Genomic DNA, 21,343 nt, shown 5'->3' with positions numbered 1-21,343 from the left:
CATCCTTACAAGTTACTGAATATTTATTCAAGTTTTAGAGGATCGATGCCGTTCTCCTGCAAACATAAAAGCCAGATTTGGATCTATATTCTTGTAAGGTAAATAGGTTCAATAAATGAAATTTAAATATGGGCGATTAAAATGCTTGAAGTAAGATTGAGAAGATAATAACTGTCCTGTTAAAAATGATAAATTTTTCTTTGTCAAAAGGAACAAAAAAATTGAAACATTATCATAAATCTGAGTTAAACAGTTAATTGATTCACTATAGAAGCAAAATAGTTTTAGATTATTCAAGAGTAATTAATAGGACTTAAGTATGCGATTAACGGAACCAATCAGAATAAAATATTTGTAAAGAAAACTCCAATTTTTTTGGAAAATTCACAAATTATGGAAGCTTTCAGAAAATTCCTCAACAAGAATACGACACGATATCTTTCTGTTTCGGAAATCATTTCAATAAATCTTCATGTAGTTCGATATCAGGCGCAAGCAGAAAAAAAACGATAAAATGAATTCTTTCGATGATATTTTTATTAGTATTTAATTTTTAAAAATTAATTTCCTTGATAAAATCGATTGATAAATATGAAAAAATATTTATTAAATTTTACTTTATTCATTTATTTTTTCGGTCAAAAATGTAATTAGTTACAAAATAATTATTCATTAGAAAACAGGAAAAGATAGTAACATTTTAGATCGAATATATTTTTAAGAAAACCAAAAAGAAAACAGAACTGCTTCAGATAAGATAATATTTTTTATTTTAAAAATGTGATGTTTAACATAAATAAATATGTAAATTATACATTCTTTAGTTTTAAGTTTAAAAAATTAATTACTGTCATTTTAAAACTAATTATAATAGAGAAATTACCAAGTACAAAAAATTTTTAATTGTATTTTACATGATGAAAATTTAATTATTTTTAAAACGACGCTAGAACAGATGTAAGATCTATTAAAATAAGCCTCAGGATGATTGGAATATCTTAAAAATTAATACATCATAATTTAAAAATAATTTCCTTTTAAATTTGATAATTATTTCTTATATCCAAGAGTAAATTGTTTAAATCAATTTAAAAAAACATCGCCTTATTATAATTATTCAGCAAAACCAATTCTCGACACTAAATTGAGAAAGATGAAAGAAAGAAAGAAAGAAAAAAACAGTTTACAACATATTGATTTAAAAAGAAAATATTGTAATTTTTCTTTTTTATATATAAAAATCAACATTTCTTTCGTGATTTTAATAAGAGTTCAAGAATAAAAAGAAAAAAATCAATTTTATCACAATTTTCTTCTTGAAATTTTAAAAAAATTTAATCTCTTCAATCAAAATTCTCTATTTTTAATGTAACTTTTTTCAATATACACAAGTTCTTTTTTAATAATATAATAACGATCATCTCATTACGTTGTTTAAATTTAAAAAAATAAACAAAAAGTATCTTTAAATTGCTTAAAGTTAAAAATAAATTACAAATTAGTGTAGATAAATTATTAATTACTATTCAGGAACTAATGTAAGAAATTAAATGTAACAATATATTCTAGAGGAAAAAATTAAATTACAGACTGTTTAGAGTCACGACAAGAGATTTTTATCACTTATGTTACAACTTCTAATCAACAATATCACTTATCATATCGATCATCACATTATTATTGTTATTATTTTTATTATATATACAACAAAAACAATAAGTAACATCAATAGCACTTACTAAAAACTTTTAATACGAATTATTATTATTATAGTAGTACAAATTATCACGATCCATCAACAACAAAACACTGAAGAATTATAATTAAAATTCTCCAGATGTATCAATTCGAAATCGCGTTCTTGAAATATTGATCAGAAGATACGACTCGAACTTGCATACATTCTCCACATAAAGATAATGGCGAAATCTGTTAAAACAATCGGATCGATTGTCGTCATTTAATATTTACTATAAAGTTTTATGAGTAATATTGTAAGACTTGCACGTGAACCTTACATCATTAATATTTACTCGGCCTTCCGGGCAATTTAACAAATTCCTATACGCATAATTTCAGTTTTGTCTTAACGACACTTCTTGAAAATGATGAACAATTGATATCGGCAACACGTGACGGCAATTAATGATGAAAGATGTTGGATATATTTAATTTTAAAACTAGATAATCTATCCTCTTGCAATGACAAATACTTGTTTGTCCTGGTTGAACTCACTCGTTAACTCATTCTCTTTTGTTAGTGTATAGGTATGTCGAGAGGGTAAACAACTCTCGTTAGAGACTACATAACAAGGAAACGAAGGATAAAATGTTATTAATCACAAGAATAGAGGATTCGTAAATTAAATCTTATACATTGATGAGTCATCAGGATAAAAGGTTACAATGTAACATAAAACTGACAGGCCTACGGCATCTTTTATACATGATGATTTCTTAAGTAGTAAATATAGATCTGATTATGAGAAACGTATTAAAAAAATACTAGAGTTAATTGTAACCTTGACGGAAAATTGCGTAGGATCCCAAAAACGTCTTTATTACATGCCTGATTCACGCTGGCTTAAAAAATAATAATAATAATGAAAATAGTAAAACTTTAATCAATATTAATACTTATAGCATATAATAAATGCTTCCGAAGTTCTAAATTTTGTTTTAAAATAGCAAAATGAGAAAATTATTTATTAAAATTTCACTGAAGGATTTAAAATTTAGTAGTTTACTATAAGCATAAATTAGAAAGACTTCTTAAGAATATTTAATAAAATTAATACGCTAAAATTTCTTATTATATATAAATATGTATAATAAACGAACTAGACCGATGTAATTAACTGTATTTAATGAGAATTTTTTAGTATCAACTACACTGTTTAATAACATTAACATGTCTCATCCGAAAGAAGCATTCATTGATTTTAAAATGGTGGTTCTCGCCTTTAGTTGTTCAGTACCTCGTAAAAATGCTAAACGAACCGAAACAAATAGCTAAAAAAAACTCCCAAAAACTCATTTCCGACGTCATGTAAAGATTAATTAAAGCTTGCATTATCTACGTATCTTCATAAATTTCGAGAATACTTTATACTATACTTATTGTACGTAAATCAGAAACCGCAACAAACTTTTGAATATTTTAATGGTAACATTTAACATTAACGTCATTATTAAAAGCGTTCAACGGAGTGAAAATGAGTTAGACTCTAATTTGTTACTGCAATTCTCTAACGGTATGATAATGCTACTGAAACGAGATAGACAAACAACGTGCTTTTATGAGCGTAGGAAAGAACTAATTAGGAGATTTTTAACATCCGTAACACGTATATATGCGTGGAGATATATTTTAAACAGAATAAAATAAAAGACGAGCTTGAACAAATTTCAATTCCTACAAAATAAGATGTTCATTCTTTGTATATCAACATTGTTCTAAAAATTATATTATTATTAATAAAAAATCTTTAAAATATATTTTCTTTTTTGATGGTAATTCAATTTTTGATGCTAAAAAATAAATCCACATTTATTATCAGACTAAAATTATTTTTAAAGCTATTACAAGAATGAATCTAACTTGAAGTGGCGTTAGTAAATTTTTTTTATTATAATTTATATAATTATCCGAAGTTATCTTATCCAGATCTATTTGTCTCGACTGTATATGAAGAATGATAAAAAGGTAAGTCTTGTGGGATCGCTTTACTACCATAACGGATGGGAGATGTCCAGAGAAAGCGTATTAATCATCTGGATGAATAGTGCCTACGGCCATGTTTATCATCTCTTGCTACAATAAATCATAACTTAAAATGATTTGAAGGAGATTTTTTTTCAATTGTTTTTTAAATTATATAAGTACTTTTTCCTGAGAAATATTAAAGATCGATTGATTAAAAGAAAAAAAATTTAAATAACTTATGCCAGAAAGAATATTTAAGTAACCTTTATAAAAAATATGATGAATAATATAATAAAAATACATGCCATTGCTGTGTCCAACTAATAAATAATGCCTTAGAAATGGATCGGTGATCAAAGTTCGGATTCCCCAGAAGAATTTCACTAAAGTTAAATTTAATTTTTAATTTTTTCCAATTAAAAGTTGCAAATTTCGATTCTTTCAATTTCCATCGATAACTGAATTGGTACATTAAAATTATTACAATACGGCATAATTATCTAATCAGACTATTCTGATCTTTGTGATTTTTTGAGAAATGATTTTGACATTAATTAATTTATGTTATAAAACAGAAAATACTACTTAGAGTTATATACCATGTAAATTATTTTATTATTATTAAATTTCTGATAATATAATTTTATACAATAAACTATTTGTATGATCACAAAAAATAAGCCTAAATGAGCGAAATTAATCGTTAATGATTTCATCTGTAATTAATATATTCTCTTCACAAAAACTAAAAAAGAAAATTTTTAAAATCATTATTTTTTAATTAATCCAATTCTTGAGACAGTGATGTCATTGAACTTTGGCAGGAGCCTCTTTACTCTGTTATAATAATCTTCTTCCTTTCAAAAAAAAAATAAAAATTAATTCTCAAGTGGAGTGTTTTTTTTTCATTACATAATTAGATAAATTTCAAAGTTCCTAAACAACGTATTACTTAAAGTTTTATTAAACTGAAAGATATTTATAGTTCTAAAGTCATTAAACTGTTCACGAAAACCTCTGAACTAAAAAAAGAAAAGAGGGGGAAAAATGCTGCATAAAACAATAAAACACCTTTCACGGTTTTTCTCTTACATTAATTATCAAATATGATCTGGCATTTGAACTCATAAAATATCAGAAAATTATTTTAAAAAATCATTTAAACGACTCATTTACCTAATGATATTGCATAATCTACGAAAATGCAATCCTAGTTACATGTAGTAGATGATTCTGAATTAACTGAAAAAAAAATGCAAGTAATAATATAAATTCCCAACGGATTAATAAAAATATCTGATTATCAGAATATATTAAAAATATATTTATTGTCCCATTGAGAAAATGTGCCTACTTTTTCAGTAATTTCATCAAGACAATTTACATATTCACTCGCCTGTTTTCGGATAAAGATCAAAGCCATCAATAATTATGTTAGCCGATTAAAAAGACTGAAATATTCAGAAAATTCGTGACAGATCTATCTACTTGACACTGAAAAATAAAATTATAAGGTTTGAAAATCCCAAGCTTGTTGAAAATACAAAGGTTAACAAAATAATTAGTTGTTAAGTAAATAAAATGAATCATATCCTTGTCACGATATTAAAACTTTAGAGTCACAACATTTTTTTTACACTGAAGAGGAATGTAACTGAGTTTTTAAAAGATGAATCCAGTGTTTTTTTATTTTATTTTTAAAATTTCTCACGCCCAGAATATATATTTTAGCATTATTATAATTATTCAGATATTTTCACATTTCGGAAATATAAAAACAACACACTTTACGCGAAATATAAAAATATATCTGAAGAGTCGAGAGAAAAAAAATATATTAAAATCGTTGTATATGTTATAAAGAAAATTTATTTTTGAATAAATTAATTTAGCTATCAGGGCAGATAAATTACTTTTCTCTAAATGTTATATTAAATGAAATTTTAAAATTAATTATTATTAAAATAATAATTAATGTAATTATATACATTTTTAGGGAGAAAAAAATCAGAAATTCTCAGTAAAAAATACGGTTAATTTTTTAAATTTTGTGTGTAAAATAACTGCTTTCCGTCAAGAAAAATTTTAATTAGTTAATAACATAAGATGATGTTTAATAAAAATAACAGGAAGGGCGAAACACGTGATTATTATTTTTTATTACTATTAAATTAATTGAAAATTTTAAAAAATTTTACATGGTTGAGACAACGTTACATTCAACACGGCTTTATGTACAAGCAAAGCATTGTTTTCGCAATTTCCTTTTATAGATATCCAATAGCAGGCATTCGCTACACGTGTTATTGTTTACATCTACAGTAAGTTTATCAGGGGCTAAAGGCAGATACAAACAATAAAAATAGAATATAAATCACAAAAAAAATAATATTATTATTAAATATAAATCGTTTGTGATAGAGTAGTTTACAAAATGTAAGAAACAAATTAATGTCATCGTACAGGCGACTAAAGTTTATACGAGTATTTTTACTGACATGTAGATATATGATGTTCTCTATTATCGAGATGGAGTGTAGTTGTCTGTAGACCCAAGGGTCCCCTAAAGCAAGAGTCCTTTGAACAGACAATAGAGCATCGATTATCCGAAGTAAATGGAATAAGATACTAGACCTAAGTTAATTTGTCAAAATGTATATGGAAGAAAAAAATATATATATAGAATGTATAGGGAAAAATATAAAATTCTGTAAATAAAATTGCGAATCACACAAAGCACACTTATACACATAAAATAAACGATTTTATATAAAACTAATGAAACTTATGAATACTATTCGAGAAAATATGCTTTATTTAGACTTTATACAGTATAAATTCTAGGATATAACTTACAAAGTATAAAAATAAACAATGTAACAAGGATAAGCAACTTTCCTCCTTCGTTGTATCTTCTGACTCAGCCAATTTATCAATCGTTACGATTATTTAAAAACTCTTGCTTAATCCCAATCCATTAACATGTTATATCATCAATCTCGTCGTAATTGTAACGTTTACTGCTTTCAACTATTAACTATATTATTTTAATACCTAAATTAAACAAAACTCAATTTAGGAATTTTCTGGTTTAATATATTTTCTTGTTAAATCCTTGGTATGGAGAAATTAATCTTTCTTTTAATTGATAAAATGTCTTCCTTTAGTTTCCTTTATACAATTAATTACAGAAACGCTGTCTTCTTACAGTAAATTTTCATTATTTGATACTTCGCAGCTATTTTTGACATCTCCCATTTGTACATTAATCGATTTCGAACGTAAAGCTTTTTCCCTCCGCTCTTTACCACTCCATCTTCACTAACATTTTATTTTTTTCACTCTGTTACCTCTTTGTCCTTTTTGTCGCTTCCACATTCATGCAAAGTAGTTTCCAGCATCTTTTTTCATTTTGTCAATCATCGTTCGATCGACAAAATTTATTTTCATTTTTACCAGCTTTTTTTTCTTCGTGGATTTTTCACTTCATACTCTGCATTTTGTTTTAAAAATCAAATAAAATATAAAATAAATTCCTTCTCTTAACAAGAGGAAAAAAAGACAAAAATTTTCTTTCACATATTTTTTTTTTAATATTTATTTTCGCTTTCTAAAAAAATTCTTATTTTCAAACTATTTTTATTTTTTGCAAAAACTTAACACTTTTCTTTACTTTAAAAACATTGGTTTTATTCCCATTGAACTTGCTCATTCCTCAATTATCCAAGCTCACACTGTAAAGTTTTTTTCTTATTCAAACTTTAAATCTCTGTAGACCTACAGTGTACGTACAGTACATAATGTCGCCCAAAAGTTAATTAACGGTGTTTTTTATTTCAGATACACTGGCGAGTAAGGAATTAAACTAAGTTTAGAATTATATATATTTTTTCTTACTAAACTGATGTAAACATGAAAAAATACAACTGAATTAATTGCATCATTATTATTATTATTATTTCTTTTAAAAATATTTTTATATTAGTTAATTAAATTAACTATTGTAAAGACTAAATGCAATTAATTATCAGGCTTTTGGACCACCTCTTATATTTACCATTCTCAACCGAATTAATTATTCATTCAATGTAATTTTCGCATCATCTGAATCATACTTGAAAATAATATCCTCAAATAAACACGATTCTTCTCCATGCCGTAATGTAATAAACAAATTAAAATGCAATTCTATTAAGAACTTATTTGATTAATTAACTCGTTATAACATTAATTGTAAGATTGTATTTATTAACACAGTTAGCTTAATTATACATAATTATGCAAAAATGAAACTCAAGATGAAGTGTGTCACTATGACAAAAATTCATTTTATGTCGTATAGCTTCAAAATATACAGTACTTGCAATTTAATTGATTCAAATCAAATCGATCTAAATCAATTAAATTTCTTGAATTCACATTGGCATAAAATTGAAAACATGCCATTTTGTCCCTTCATGCTTTGTAAAACAGACCGTAAAATTTATGTACGATAAATATATGTACTGTACGATATAAAAATTTTATATACAATCGAAACAAACATTTATAAGAGTTTAAAGGAGTTAAAACTATTCTGAATATAACCTGAAGTTTTGAAATAAAGTGATATGAGAGAAGGATTTAATGTATATCCTTGACACAAAAACAATTTTAAAATATGTAGCTTCTTTTTCAACATTTTGGGAAGGAAAAAATCCACACAGACACACGAACAAGCAAAACTAAAAATATACTTTTTTTTCCTCCTTAAAAAAAGAACACTTAAAAATACAGCTTTACATTTCCATCACAAATTAAATACATAACTGTTCTCCTAGAAATTAATTTAATGTAATTAGATAAAATCAATATAATTATTAAATCGTAGATATGTTCAAGATTTAAAAAAACATTATCATCGTTCTTGTACTTTTCTCTGCCGTTTCTGGTGAGATAAATTTAATTAACAATATTTCTTTGCTTTTTAGTTGCCATAAAATGTAAACGAGATAACAGTCTACTTTGCAATTAAACCTTTTCATACTTTATATAATTTTCCTTTATTGCATTTTTATGTATAATCTATATGAATTTTTGAAATTATTTTTAAACCTATGAAATAAAATCTCTTTTTATTACCTAGTTCCACTTTAAACAATGATGTATACCGCTTCAATTTTGTAGCATAAGCCATTAAAGTTTTTCTCCTCGTAAAAAAAAACACGATTCTTAAATGTGTTCTACCCACAAACTGTAAGGTAATGACAAAATTTTAAAAAAATCTATTCATAGAATTCTATAGCATTTATAACAATGTAACAAAACATAGAAATCTGTAATTTGCATCTGAATGCTTTGACGACTTATCACCTAAGAGAGTAAAGATACCACCCGTATATCTAATTATCTAAAAACCTGCAGCTATCATTTAATAATCAGTCTGTAGGGCAAGAATCCAACTGAGTGAGTCATCATACGAGATGATCTTCATGAATATTAATTGAAATAAGTACGTAATCCATAGCGTTAATCAAGTACAAAGTGATCTTATAAATACTGTATGTGTATATATATACATACATATAGGCCTATATATATACATTATACTCCTTTGGTTCATCTGTCAAAAAATTAATTTTTGCAACGTTAAAGCTTACGTAATAGCCTTACCTTACATAAAAAAAATAATTGGATGAGTTAAATCTGATGGATATTCAAGCCGTGTCTAATTGAATAGGTTTATCTACTACTGCTGATCAATCAAACTTTTACGATTATGGAATTATTCATTTTTAGACATTTAACGATTACCAACGACCGTTTAAAGTATCAGCAGTTTTAGTTTTGTTTATAAATAAGTATAGTATTATCCGAGTAATTGTTTTTATATTTAAATTTCTTCCCTCGGTCACCGTAAATAATGATTTTTAATGTATATGAAGTAAATAAACATCTGTTCGACACAAAATTAGTTTTATATTTACATATTTATTTACATGTAAATGTATGCCATATCAAATTAGTCAAAAACATTACACATATTCAATGACCCAATAATTCTAAATCTATTCAATTTAATAGCCGCTAACTTCGCCATATTTAAATATTCGTCTTCTTTTATGTTTTGCAGTTTATAAATGTAAAATTGATATTTATAAAAGAAATGAAATGCGATTCATTGTGTGAATATTGAAATTCAAAATTTCCATTTAAATCGAAAATTGCGTACTTTATTTCTCTGACTACGTGATTTCCATTCAAAATTATTCTTTTCATAAAAGGAGATCTAGCATTATTATTATCTGGTACACGTAAGCTGAGTAGTCACAAAAAACATGTGCAACTTCCATTTTCAACGTCACGAAATATTAAAATTAATTACAAAATTTAATATATTGTAAAATGCTTTAAAATTAATAATTAAAAAATAGGAAATATTAAACATTTAAATATACACATATATATGTAAAGTCTGAGCGATAATTAAATTTTTCTCTTTTTGTTTACATTTTTAAAAAAATGTGAAATAAATAATGAATCTATTAAATAAAAGTTTCGGCAGAGAAAAATCTGAAAATATTCAAATATTAAAATATCATTTCTAAACATTTAAGTTCTACTTATAACATGAAAGACTGGAAATGCAAGTTTTAATTATGCGTACTACTGTATAAGATCAGCTAATCAAGGCTTGATTATCTATGGTTTGGTGATTCGAATTTAATATTATGGATTTCATGATAAGGAGCCTAAAATAGATAAAAGTTTCTTAAATTTTAAAATGTAAAGATTATATTAATTTGGAAATAGAATTTCGTTTGAATATGTAATTTGGATTATAATTTTGTTTTCTAATTCGTTTGATTTATTAATGTAAAACAGTTTAATACATGAACGTTTCTAGAAAATTCTTAAAATTTCATTAATGTTAATAAATCTATAATAATTTTATTACTAGATAATTTTTCTAAACCCTATTAGAATAATTGATTTTCAAGCAACTAGTTTAAATGCATAATCAATTCTTTTTTTATTTAGGCCTATCTCCGTTATAATCTTGAATATGAAAGTAATGCCTATTAAATTTTCAACTGAGATGAAAATGTATTTATTTGAATTTTATAATACATCTATTCATTTTAAAAATATTATGATTTTTACGATTAAGACGTGTAAATGTTTAATTTATTTTCTTTCCTAGCATCATATGAAAAATTTAATAATCAGGTTAATTATTTTCTATGAAATTTGGTAATGACGAAAAAGTGCACAATGTAATCGATTCCTTTATTCGTGTGATCTTTAGGCTATGTTTATACCGAAAGCAACTAGCAAATGAAATGCAACCTGAAGTGAAGTTGCTTCGTTAGAGTATGTAGAGTTGAATTTTTATGTTTTTATAGTGAGGAAACTTAAAGGAAACAGCAACGCAACTAGCAAGCTAAACGGCAACCGTAGTTGCTCTAGCCGCATGCTGTAAATAAACTGCTTGCTTGGTTTACTTGTTTCCCACGATCCACGATGTTTTATACTTTCTTTTATGACACTTTCTATTCTGAGAGCACTAAAAGAAACTTATTTTCTATCCATCGCTGGTTCGGCCATACCCGCAATGGAAGTGCCATTGTGGTAAAAGAGGAGCCAACATATTAAAAAAAAATTATAGGCCTATATGAAAAATCTGGAGAACAATCCGAACTCGAACCCGGGTCCTCCAGGTCGACTATAAGGGTAAACTCTAAAACGTATCGATAAATGTCTTCCACACAAAACGTAAGTACAATAAGACAGTGTCCTCTTCAGTTGATGACGTAACTTGCTGCAAACTGACGTTCATGCAATTGAGCACTAGTAAAATGGTGACCTGACGAAACTAGCAACTTCAGTTCAAGTTGCGTTTTCTTTGACACTTGCTTTCAATATAAACGTGGTCGTAGTATTTTATTATATATCTATCGATATCCAGTTTGTTCTATTATAAAAAGCAAACGATTAGTTTCTTTTATCATAAAATTAATCACAATTATCTTGTATTTGTGATCCAAGAAACTTTTTTGTATAAATGCTGCAAAAAATTTATGGCAACATTTATTCTTATTGACACAAAAATATTTTATTCTACCCGTTTCTAAGTTAGGTTGATTAATTTAAAAACTAGGCAGTTGATTCATCTGATAAGTTATTAAGAGAGAAAAAATTTTATAAATAATTGCAACCAAAAATTTTTTCGGATATAGATTTTAATAGAGAATCTACGCCAACCTGTTTCCGCATTTGTTTATGTTATAAAAAATCTTTTATGTCCTTTGACCAGAATCAGCAGCACACTGGCTACATAACTAATCCCAATGTTGTTCATTAGAAGTGACTAACTCAACGATTCGGTCAATAAATATGAAGAATAGAATAGATGTTTCGATCTTAACTGCCTATGAAAATACCACAGATTCAGGTCGTTTCAAACCTCTATCTTTTTCATAGCAATGGAAAAATCTTACTGGACAGCTGTCCATAACAAAATTTTATTTAACTATTGAATACAACAAGACTAAAAAAAATGTATTCAAATATAATATATTATATATATATTACAACTTAAAAGTTAATTTCTAGGTAAAATAAAATGAAACAATTGGTATACATTGCATCTTGAGTGGTGCATTAACTCGCATTAGTAAAATTAAAATCAGTCCCATAACTACGACTGAATAATTTTACTAATTATGAAAGTTAATCAGAGTGAACGAGAAGTGGAAAAAGATGCTCCGATCCGCGATTTTCACGATAAATCACGAGTCCAAATGAGATTCGAACTGGATCTCTTATGGTCACTTGCAAGTAATTTATTGCACGACCATGTCCTAGATATAAATAAAAAATTAAAGATTAATGGAGGTATTTTTATACTAATTACAAGAAAAATGCATCATAATTTCTTGCATTAATTTCCAGAATGAGTAATTATCTAGGTAAATAAATGCAAATGACTATTTTAATATATTTATTCTGTCAAAACACTTGACATAGATTACGAATTAACTTTTGTTTTTGATATTTAGAAGATAATACCAACAATATACTAAAAGAGTGTATTACTTTAATAAACTTGAATTTTCTATAAAGTACAAATAATTTATTTAAAGAACTAAATTTAAGCAATCATAATGACAGAAATTCTTTATCATTTAAGGAATAATGTCAAGGGATCCGAAATCCAACTCGACCCATAACCTCGTGTTTTTTGTGAAGTCGTTCCAGTTGTAGATTTATCTGTATCCCTAATTTTGCTAATCGTTTCTATTGCGGATCACTTTCTGTAATGGATAAAACTGGACAAAAACAAAGAAAAATGTAATCTAATGCAATTTGATGAATACGGTTTGAATTGGTCTGATGGAATAAGGCAATGGTTTTCAACCAGTGCCGTGGCACAGTAGGATGCCACAACAATACTTCAAAAGTGTTGCGAAATATAATGCTAAGCAGCTGCCATAACACTTCTTACGAGTATTACTGAAAGTATGAAAAGTGCAACAACTCTACATTGATAAAGAACATTAACGTCGAACTGCATATATATTGGGAGTCGGGCCAATGACAATGAGTAAGAAAAATTTCTCGATATCGGATTTTGAGAGGATATAAAAAATAAGGTGTATCTTTTGTGTATAGTTACTCTTAATGTTTGAATGGTACAAAGAAAATAATATGTTGTGAAAGGGACAATTTACCGCTATAAAAATACGAGACATGTCCCTCGCTGCCCCTTATGGGTCGACGCCCATAATAAAGAAGTAGGGAGTGACGCAAGAAAAAAATTATGAACTTGCGGTGCCACTATTAGAAAAAGATTGAAAAACGTGGGATAAGACAAAGTAACAAGGATAATCTATTTGCCAAGGCAAAATGTCTCCCGAGAGGACTTTCTACGAGAAACTGGTCCTTCTTAGCAGTTAGATACGTAAAGAAACGTACATTTTGTTGGTCACAGCCCATTGGTCAGGCGCGAACCCTAGACCTAAGAATGGCTTTATCCATTTGATTACTATGACACTTTCTATTCTGAGAGCACTAAAAGAAACTTATTTTCTATCCATCGCTGGTTCGGCCATACCCGCAATGGAATTGTGGTAAAAGAGGAGCCAACATATTAAAAAAAAATTATAGGCCTATATGAAAAATCTGGAGAACAATCCGAACTCGAACCCGGGTCCTCCAGGTCGACTATAAGGGTAAACTCTAAAACGTATCGATAAATGTCTTCCNCAGGTTTTTCCAAAAAAAAAAAATGTTTTAATTTACAAATCAGATTTAAAACATCTTTTAAAGCTGCATTCCTAGGTAACTCCCCATTGCGAAACTGAATCGAAAGAGAACTGGCCAACACAGGCAAAAAAAAAAAAAAGAACGAAGCCGCGTCTAAAACTATAATAAAAATCGTAACTATCAAATTCGAACTCGCATAGTCATGAAGGAGAAAGACTATTGAGCGACACCCGGCAAATTCTTGATTCTAAATGAGAATCGAATTCGCCTTCATTGATTTTACATCAAATCATTATTCTGAATATATAAATTAATTCCAATATCTTAACAAATTCACTAACAAATAAAAATTATTTCAATTGTTATTTTCTATACGATTACTTTGAGATTACAATTAAAATTTATTAAATTAATGAAGTATGTTAAAATATTGTACGTTCACTGCATACAATGATTCTGTTGATCAAATAGCCTTGTGGTAGTCAGTGGCGGATTTAATGGCGCGCGCCTGGGTCCCGGCTTCTGAAGAGTCCCGCAAAACTTTAAAAGAGTCCCTAACTTTACACTTTTTTCTAATGACACCAAGTTTGGTTTCATATGTGCAATTTTGATTACGTACAAGTTTACAAATCGGCGGTAAAACCTAACAGTATGTTTATATTCGCTTATTTTCATTATTTCATTACCATAGGCGCCGAGAGGCTGTGCTACCTCTCATCAAAGCAATAGAATCGTATTTGCTACTTTGTTCTATTTGCAGACTTACGATATATGCAAATTTGAATGTAAATTAATTTCTGGATATGTACTGTACTTGTTTCATTTACGGTTTTAAAAATAGTTTTCTGTTGGTATAAATAAATTTTCAGGTAAGATGAAATTATATTAACAAGTAAGATAAAACTAATTATAGCACCTGAATTTTCGTAGTTTATGAATAATTTTTGAATTTTAATTAATCATTAATTAATGGCACTGTAACAAAAAATCTCCTCTCTAGTATTCTAATCATTCAGACTATTAAATTATTTATTTTTCTTTTCATTAGTAACTAGAAAAATGAAACATCTATCGGGGCTGAAAAAGACAAATTAAAAAAACCGCGAGAGAGGTGCCAATCAACAGAAAAGAGTATTGATTAAATTTATAACTGGCCTGGCCATTCAGGCCATCATAATTTGAGCAACGATGAAGATGAAGAACAAGGAGTTTTCATCGGTCAACAAAAAGAGTTAGTTGAAGTTGAAAACCAAGGTATAGAAAAAAGCAACAAAGATGAAGAAAATGAGGAATAAGTCAACAGTCAACCAGGTGAAAAACCAGTAGAAAAATATATAGAAGAAAGTCCATTAGAAAATATTGAAACGCAAACGGAAAATATTCCATTCGAAGTTACACTAAAAGATATTGCTCTCTGGCCTAACATTTTATCTAAGAAATGGTTGAATTTATAATTTCAAATAAACCAAAAAATATAAGCGATATAACTACACTTAAATCGCTCTATAAACACGGCGATCGCATTTACTACAGAGGCTTGTGTAAAGAATATTTTTACAGAAAAATTTCGAATGGTGAAAAAAAAGAAAGGGCGTGGCTAATTTTTTTCCGAAACAACCAAATCAATTTATTATTACCCATGCAAAATGTTTTCGGGCTCAAAGTCTAAGTTGACTACAAAGTTCCAAAATTGGAAAAATATTAGAATAACTTTGTCCGAGCATGAAAGGTCAAAAGACCACGTCGTTCCAATGTGTACATTATACAAACGCTACGTTAAATCGCATCGATGTTCAAAATATCCAAATTACTTTACAAAAAGAAAATTATTGTAGAGAGATTCTGCGGAGAATTGTATCCACAATAAAATTCCTTGCAAGTTTGGGCATTGCTTTTAGAGGCCATAATAAGAGTACAAAATCTAGGAGAAAATGCAATTATTTGACTAGTTTAGAGTATTTGAGCGAATATGACAATTTTTAATGTTGCACTTACAAAAGTAAGAAAATCAAGGTAGCGGACATGTAAATTACTTATAGCACCAGACGTATGTTACTCAATCCGCCGTTTCTGGTAGGGAAATTCCTGGGAATCTTGGCAAATTTCTGAAGGTCGATTCCCCAAAAAAATAAACTCTAACCCCAAAAAATTTTTAAGCTTTTAGAACTTAACAAAATATTTTTATGTATGTGTTTTCAAGTAAACAGCTATTTTCATACTTGAACAAAAATATTCACTAAACTCCTGAGCATGCAAAAAAGTCCTAAAGGATCTTTTGAAATAATTTGATGTTCTCACAAAATATTCTTAATACAATATATCTACTTAAAAGTTTAATCGTCCTTAAAATATTTTTCTTAAGCATTTATATAGGCTACGTAGGCGATATTTCAAAATATTACATTGCCTTAATATTAATATTTTATAATATAATCAATATTTTTTAATATATGAGTAAACTAAAAAAAACACTCAAAATTTTAGGGTTTATAATTATTAAAACTGTAATAACTTCGTTACTTTTCACCGAATCCTAATATGTCAATTATACCATATTAATTGCTGTCCATTAAACCAACATCTACCAAAACTGAAGGAATTTTTTTTTCACGTCGAGAAAATTCCTAACAAAATTAAAAAGCCGCTTGGCTGATAAATCATCTGCACTCTTGTTTTTCTAAAGAATTATTTTTAAAAAATATTAATAGCAATAAAATTCATTTAGTTTTGAATATCGTATATCCAAATTATTAGACATAAATAAGTTATATAATCAGACACACGGTGCAATCATGCCTTTAATATACAGTATATAGGCTATATACAGCCTATATATATTAAAGGCGTGATTGCACTGTGTTAATATAGGCTGTATATATATATACAGCCTATATTAAACTCCTTTAAGTTTCGACGTGGACTGTATTTATGTTCATTAGAGTTAAATTATTATAGGGATCTTAGTATAAGGAATCGTCCATAAACTATGTAATGCTATTTTAATGTTATTGAATTATAGTACCATTCCATACTCCCGAAACGCTCCATAACACGTAGCAAATACCATCCGCAAAACTATATATACTAGATCAGTATTTCTCAACGGGGGCGATATCATCCCCATGTGGGCGTTTTTCCATGTTCAGGGGGCGATTAGTAACAATTTATATTTTGGGGGGCAAAAAACAATTTTCTGGGCGATATAGTAAAAAATTATATTAAGAATAATTAGATATTTTATTTGTTATATCATACAATAATTTAAACAAATAACATTATACTAGTCACTAGTCTATTCGATGCAGTACGAATTTGGCGTTAGCCTTGTCCCTCGGCATCGGAATTTTGAAGTGAAGGGAGTGATACTACGTAACGGTTTTATTGAAGGAGTGATACTATGTTGAAGGGGGCGACAATTCGTTAGAGGTTGAGAAACACTGTACTAGATCGACTCTTTAATTGTACTAAGGAATAAAATAATGTATTATTGTATACAGCACGGAATACAGAACATTACATTATTTTATTACTTACGTACTAAGCAGTGACATAACAGTACGGGATCGCTATGGATTGAGCTAGTAGCATTACGTAATATTTTTTAAACACCCCACCCCTTGTAAAATGCATTGTAACGATCCTCTGCATACAGGGTTTCTCATTTCCCGGTCTTTTGCTTGTCCCGGGATTCCGGGATAAAAGTGAAACTGTTTCCCAGGATCCCGGGACAAAATTAATTATTTTTAAGATATACAAAATATCATGAAATCAAATGATATAATTATTTTTCTTTTTTAAAGTAATTTAATACGTTCTGTAACCTCCAAAATCATATTAATAATGCTGTGTAAGATATAAATTAAAAATTACCTTTGAATTACGTAGAAATTTTCACAAATAGAAAAAAATTTATTAAAGTTTGCTGGAAACTGCATACAACAACAACAAAAAAAAAATGCTTTGAATTGAGTTAAAAATTAAAAAAAATTGAACTTAGATCAAACTTCTAACTTAGAAGGTAATTTTCGTTTTTTAGATAAAATATAATACAAAATATTGTGAATCTTTTAAAGATTTTAAAAAGCAAAGATGGTCAATACTCCGATCACTCAATCTAGTTCTTATTTTACTAGTTAGTAATGAAAAGTCCTGCTACCGAGAATGCCTTTTCTGATTCAATTGATGTGATTGAAATCGTGTTTAATGCATTTAAGAGAAGACAAATATTATATGTTTTTCACCTATATCCTGAAAGATTTCTATTTCGTTTTCGAGATTGCAGTACTTCTTTTGTTCTCTAGTATTCTTGATTTGTCTACCTCGACTGCTTTAATAGAAACATCATAGCAAAATAATTCGGCAGTTCGTTTGTCTTTAATAATCAAGTTAAGAAGAAAAACTTCATACTTGCAGACTTCGTACTCGTTTGTATCCTTGCCCAATTTGCACAACTTGGCGTTACGTAGTTATCGAAGCTACTGGGCATGGTTAAAAATTAAGACATCATAAGCACAATTATTCCAGATATTACAGGTAAAGAATTTTGAGAGTCCTGCCACAAATAAGCTACGTATTNGTTTGTATCCTTGCCCAATTTGCACAACTTGGCGTTACGTAGTTATCGAAGCTACTGGGCATGGTTAAAAATTAAGACATCATAAGCACAATTATTCCAGATATTACAGGTAAAGAATTTTGAGAGTCCTGCCACAAATAAGCTACGTATTGATTATTGACCATTTGTGACATGCCATAACGAGCAAAAATTTAAAAAAGTAATAAGTAGATTTAAAATTACTGTAATAAATACTATTCTAGTATTCTGACAGTTTATGAGTTAATTATACTTTCTATTTGCAAAATTTCCTCAACCTTAACACAAAATAAGAAAAAAGTGAATTTTAAAGAAAGTTGCGGGATTTCCCGGGATAAGAAAACAACCGGGATCCCGTTTGAGAAACCCTACTACATACCCATCCATATCTGCATTACGTAAGTTACCAACAGCCCCAATGTTTATAAAACATTAAATAAATTAATCGCGTTGATTGGTTACGCGAAAGATGAATACTTAGGAAAAAAATTATAGAATGTATAAATTAATGTAAATTTTAGAAGATAAAAATAGAATCGCACTGTTAAGAAACCGGATGCGCCACATTATTATCATCGGCAATAGCGAACTCTATTAATTTTTGAGTACTGTATTTCCTATACTAACATACTCTTCACAAATGTTTGTACATAAAATAATATGGCAAATAAACACTATATTAACAATAAATAGCATAATGTCTTCAATCATAAAAATAACTTTTAAAAATTTTCGAAATTTTTTCCACGCTAAATCTAAAATTTTAATGCTTTCCTCTAAAGTGGAAACTTTATTGCTTTCTTTGCCTTGTAGCAGCTACCAGCATGACTACTTGCGTTTTGGAGCCATATTTGCAAAATAATTAGCGTAACTGAAACAAAGTACTAATATACAGATAATAAGTGTTACAAACAAGAACTCTGAATTCCAAATAAACACTGATGCAAGTCCCCATGTTTAGTACAAAACAGAGAAATGAGTCTTTCCTAGGACGAGTGTGACTGAGGTGCTATGAGACCCAGGCAGCTGTAAAAATGGAAATTTGTAGTTGCATGCAACTACAAATTTCTAGTTTTTGAATTGCTAACAGTGTAAATCTGAAACATAGTGACTCATCACATGGGAAAGTCCTACTGTCCTTATCAACTAATATAAAAATTCACATTATTCAAACAACATATTAAAACTAGTATTTAATGTAACAATTTTTCTATATCAAATTTAATGATCACATAGACATAAAAGCAGTGGCAGACACAGAGGAGACCAAGGGTCCTGATATCCTCCAAAGGAAAAGGAAAAAATACTAGATAATTAGAAAGGATTTTTGAAAATTTTTTTTTGTTTACAGTGTGTTGTGTCTTTTATTTCTATACTACTTATGAATTAGCGGTTACATAAGGTGGAAATTTTATTCAATTTGCATTAAAAAATGTTTTATACATTCAACTCCACTCCCCAAGATTAAATCCTGAGTGCACCACTGCATAAAAGTATCCAAAAAACAGATCCTCAATAGTTTACCATATTAACAGTTTGTAGATAAGATCTGCAAACATCTGCTCTACAAACTGTTAACATGATAAACTGACTAAGATTGTTAAAAATATAACAAATTTTAGATCTATTAGGCAAGTAAATATATTCTGTCTATTCTATAATTTAAGATTATGCATAGCCATGTTTACTTAACAATAACATATATTTTATATCACATAGTATGCTACTTATCACTTGTTGATGGTTGTCTTGTTGATGACTTATGAATATTGCACATTTATACATGTAGCAAAAGCCATCTCTATCCTTGCTAGGCTTTGCAATCTTCTCAACATTTACAAAAATTAAAACAAAGTATCTGGAGAAAGGCAATAACAGTTTCATACTTTCAACAAATAGTTTTATTTATAAACTCTTTCTGCCCTGTGGGCACTAAGAAGGCCTCTTTTAGCAAGCCTATTATGGGTTCAGCCAGGCCCACAATGGGGCGGATGGGTGGTGAGGGATGGGGCCTGACATATCTGAATGGACCACCCCCAAAAAATTCCTGGGGATTTTTTGGCCCATCCAGATTCAATCCTGGGTCTCCAGAGCATTAGGAGTTGCCTTGACCACTCAGCTATCCGACCATCTTTATCTGAGCTTTCAATGTTTATGAAAAACTATACCTGATAATTCTGACAAACATCCTAACGTAAACATTATATTGATACCCAAATGTTATATTGGTAACTCAAATCTTATATTGATGAGCCAACATTTAAAAATGCAATGATTATGAATATGTTTTAAATTCCACCATTATTTGCTCATTAATCTAAAACAACAAAAAATCCTATAGGCAAAAATAGTGTATATAGCATACACAAAATATCAAAACAATAGTATCTCAACACATTTAAATTTCATATATTGGCTACACTTTCCATCTTTTAAGCTAGATCAAAGAAACATAGGAATCACATGTTCAAGACTAACGGCACAAAACCTTTCTCACTAATTTCTAGCCTTATTAACTGGAGTACAAACGTTTTCGGCCTTCTTAATAGGCCTTCCTCGGGTACACTGTGGAGCGTCGGTTAGAAGAAGTTTAAATGCTGCCAATGTTTACCCAGGTGTCGTCTTACCCGTGACGTCTTCGTCGATGATAGGTATACGATACCGAGGGAGAAAAACTACATACTTTTGGTAAAGAAGGGAGGTGTGCAGATAGGATACTTGCTAAAGTTGGGGAAAAAGATTTTAGAGTAAGCGCGCTACGTACAGGAGATGCACAATCACCACAGGGGGTTAGT

General features: G+C 28.6%; 1 protein-coding gene and 1 long non-coding RNA gene across 5 annotated transcripts in view; both read right to left on the bottom strand.

Annotated features, from left to right (window-relative positions):
- The window catches only part of LOC111625447 (protein max-like), a 126,945-nt gene that overhangs the window by 71,893 nt on the left and 33,709 nt on the right, over positions 1 to 21,343 (bottom strand). The gene's annotated exons all lie outside the window — the stretch shown is intronic.
- On the bottom strand, positions 4,393 to 5,371 carry LOC111625449. Its single transcript, XR_002756730.1, has 3 exons — positions 5,061 to 5,371; positions 4,883 to 4,948; positions 4,393 to 4,563 (listed from the first exon to the last, which is right to left on the bottom strand). It is a non-coding gene; the product is annotated as an uncharacterized LOC111625449 (long non-coding RNA).

The sequence above is a fragment of the Centruroides sculpturatus genome, unplaced genomic scaffold (assembly GCF_000671375.1).
Source record: "Centruroides sculpturatus isolate CEXI.00-Female unplaced genomic scaffold, Cexi_2.0 scaffold379, whole genome shotgun sequence".
In the NCBI taxonomy this organism is placed as follows: Eukaryota; Metazoa; Arthropoda; class Arachnida; order Scorpiones; family Buthidae; genus Centruroides; species Centruroides sculpturatus.
Note: the sequence above shows the minus strand (reverse complement) of the source record. Positions and strands in the feature narration are given on the sequence as shown.